Here is a 3,790-nt window from a genome sequence, read left to right as displayed (position 1 = left end):
TGGGAGAAATCACCTGCTAAGACCATACACAGGTCCCTGCTAAGCAGACTCTGCCAGGCCAGAGAAGACACAGCTGCTGAACCCCCATCAGTAAGCACAAGGCCCAGCCCCAAGACCTAGGCTCCTTGGAATGAACGGTTCTTAAAGAGCAGCTGTGCAGAAACCACAGGGAAGTCCCACAGCACAGCCTGCTGATAGCAGGACACTCACTTCCCCATGGCTCAGAGACCAGGGAGCCCAGCTGGTCTCTGCAGCTCACCACGACACTGTTCCTCTGTACATACATCTGTGTCCTGAATCCTACATCCTGTGATGATGACATGGTCTGCTAGATGCCTAGCCAGTATCTCATGCCCGTAAGTAGTCCTGGTCTATGAGAGGAGCAAATATGTTTATCTATAACTGCTTAAAAATTTTATTGTAACTTTTTAAAGTGTCAGTGCCCCAAGAGTACATTCTAGAAAAGGCTAAATGACCTGCACATGGCACTATGGCACTACTACAGATGCTGAAACAGTTGTGCTGACTCGAGTGACATGAAGGGGTTGTTCAAGGCAATGACATAGAAGGGGACTGTTCCAGGAATCACCTCAGTGATAGCCTTAACATTCAGCAATTCAGAAAACATTTCCTAAGTCCCACCATGTATTTAGCATGTTGATACTCACTAGATTTTATTTCTGAAAAAGTAATAGTTGGGTAGGCATCGCATGTACCAGTCCCTAGTATAACACATTTCTTACTTTATGAAGTGAATTTTGTCTTCCTACCTTTTTATTTTTGTTTATCTGTTTCATCTGTTTCTTAATAGAATTTTGTTTTAGATAGAATACAATTTGCTTATGTTCTAAACCTAATTTTCCCTACCTATATTTTTTCATGGCTTACTAAGAAAGGTAAGTGTAACCTTTTAATGTTTCTGCAGAAATGCTGAAAGACTGGACAGACTAATGCAGAAATTATCACTTCTTCACTGTATCCCAGATGCAAATCTGCTTAAACTGTACAAATAGTCTTCAAACTTCTAGCCTCACAGGTTCTTTTAATAAATAATCTATGACCAGGATCCCCTGGTTCCCTCAGGCATTTCTCCTTGAGGCAGCTGGAGACATCCTTCTCATTCAGCCTGTTGATGTTACTCCTGGGCTTAAACTCCTTTCGTAACTCTTCATTGCTGTTTACATAAACCCTGAACTGTGTAGCCCCACCGGCATGCCCTTCACATTGTGGCCCCTGCCTATCTCACAGCCCTTCCTCTTGCTCTGGGGCCTCCAGTATCACTCACTTCTCTTTCCTGGGAAACTCTGAGCTCCTTTCCATTCAGTGGCCTTCTCACCAAGTCCTCCTCTGTGTGTGGGGAGGAGATGAGCTTCAACTGGAGGTCAGGGTGGAGGCACATCATCTGGCAACTCTGAGCGTCTGTTAAAAGCAAGACATACTGTTAATGAACCAAACTTGAATCCATTAACCAGGTATACAAATCTAAGCACTGACATCAGGATTGCAGCAAGAGAGCGAAACATTTATCAGAGGCTTGGTCAAGCAAGGAGAATCAGGCAGCTCATGCTTAAGATCCAAGCTCCCTGATGGCTTGAAAGCAAAGGTGTTTAAAGGCAGGGGAATCTTCTGAAAACGGAAATCATAGTCAAAACTGTAAATCAATACCTAGAGGTTAGACATTGATTTGGCCTAAAAAAGTAGAATATTTTGAAGCAGGCGCTTTCAGGTCAAAAGTAGGTAGATTTAGAAATTTCCTGATCTGCGATTTGTCAAGGTAGTAAAGCTTTGTCTAAAAATTTGGGGTCAGTGGAAAAAATGTTAGCTCTGGCTCATGGGCGTGATTTCCTCAGGGTCTCTCAGAAAACTTAGAACAAAGAAGGGCAGTCAGGCCTCAGTCCTTAGTTTCCTCTTATCTGAGGCTACTGACAGCCTAGACTTTTGGAGACTGGGTATGTGAAAAACAACTCAGGGGCATATGTTAAGATGCTGATTTTGTTTCTATAGGGAACCAGACATCTCATGCCTCTAACTCACTTGGCTGTTGTTTTAAGCTCCTTTAACTTCTTGGCTAGTCAGATTGCTCATTTTCTTCTCAGGGACAGTGAGGTACCTGAAATTTCCCTTGAAGAAACTCAGGATTCTCCTTTATTTCCATGCTTCAGGGGTTGCAGGCAGGCCCTTAATAGGGAGTCGGAGTCCCTTATCCACCTCAATACAAACACCAACACAGAAGAGTTCATAGAATTTTTTTTACACATTTGTCATTGTGCATGTTTTTGAAGTTGCAAACATCTATAGAGAAAAGCCCATTGCATGCCTTGTACCCAGCATCCCAACTAAATCATCAATGTAAAATTGTCTGATTCATCGTCCATCCCTCTTTACCCCACACTCCACACATTCAACTAATTTTAAAGCATATTCCAAACATCGTATTATTTCATTTACCATACAATTTAACATATGTACAAATTCATACTGTCCCCAAACTCTTATGCATTAAAGATATAAATTTTAACTAATCTCATATAAAAGATCTGTGCTTAAATATCTCCAGTGGTTAGGAAATGTAATTGTTGTACTGAGTTTGAAAGTGAGGATGGGTAAGGCATCCTAGGTTTTACAGCTTTGAGATTGATGGGATGACACATTTATAATTTATTTATTTATTGAGACAGTCTCACTCTGTTGCCCAGGCAATCTCAGCTCACTGCAACCTCCTTCTCCCAGTTCAAGTGATTCTCCCACCTCAGCCTTCCGAGTAGCTGGGACTGCAGGTGTGTGCCACCACACCTGGCTACTTTTTGTATTTTTGGTAGAGACAGGGTTTCACCATGCTGGTCAGGCTGGTTTTGAACTCCTTACCTCAAGTGATCTGCCTGCCTCGGCCTCCCAAAGTGCTGGGATTACAGGTGTGAGCCACTGTGCCCAGCCCACACATATTTATTTCTAACTGAAGTACTTACTTGGGGGTAACTTTGTTAGAAGAACTCTGTTTTTGAGGTAAATAGCATAGACTCAGATGTCAGAGCCCAGCTGGGACTGCTGGGAATAGTATCTCACAAGATGCAAGACGTCCAAATTAGAATTAAAGATAAATAACTTTGCATAGGACATAATTATACTAAAACTAAAAATCTACTAAATGGTTGTTTACATGAATTATAATTTAACTGATAACCAGTATTTATATTTTCAACTGGGGCACCCTATCTCCAGCCCACGGGCACCCCCTGTCCATTCAGGGTCTATTTAGGGTAAATGGTAATAGAGCTGTTGTTTCTCATGCCTCAAGCTATACTGAATCTGTTTAATTTGCACCGCAAACTAACCTCTTTTTTCACTACTTTGTGCATTAAATATTAAGGATAATATACTGAAGGGACAGATATTTAAGTCATCTCATACCTTACTGCTGTGGCTTGGGAATCTTTGGCTTCCCCTGCAGCATAAGCCCTCTCACTTGGAGCCACCGGTGCTACATGGGACATGGCCCAAGTGTGCTGTGCCAGGGCACTGACTACAGCCTCAGGATCCTCCTGCTGGTGATCTGTGGGTGATGCGTCCGCAAGGAACTTTGTCATCTCTCAGCCTGGACCTGTTGAGAAAAACAGACAGCTTTTCGTTCCCTCCCCATCTTCCACCATTTCAGAAACCCATAGGGTTGACTGGGGGGTTCCCACTGACTTCCAGGAACAATGCAATCAATCTCCTCTCACCCAGTTTGGGTGGCCATCTGTCTTTGCCACAGTGACCCTACTTCCATGACCCTGTGGTATCTGCAGCCCTC

General features: G+C 43.0%; 1 pseudogene; it reads right to left on the bottom strand.

Annotated features, from left to right (window-relative positions):
- Positions 1-3,584, bottom strand: part of LOC105515506 — a 12,846-nt pseudogene extending 9,262 nt beyond the window's left edge.
- Between the last annotated feature and the right edge of the window lie 206 nt (positions 3,585-3,790).

The sequence above is a fragment of the Colobus angolensis genome, unplaced genomic scaffold (assembly GCF_000951035.1).
Source record: "Colobus angolensis palliatus isolate OR3802 unplaced genomic scaffold, Cang.pa_1.0 Scaffold260, whole genome shotgun sequence".
Taxonomy (NCBI): Eukaryota; Metazoa; Chordata; class Mammalia; order Primates; family Cercopithecidae; genus Colobus; species Colobus angolensis.
The sequence above is the reverse complement of the archived record's forward strand: the minus strand, read 5'-3'. Positions and strand labels throughout refer to the sequence as shown.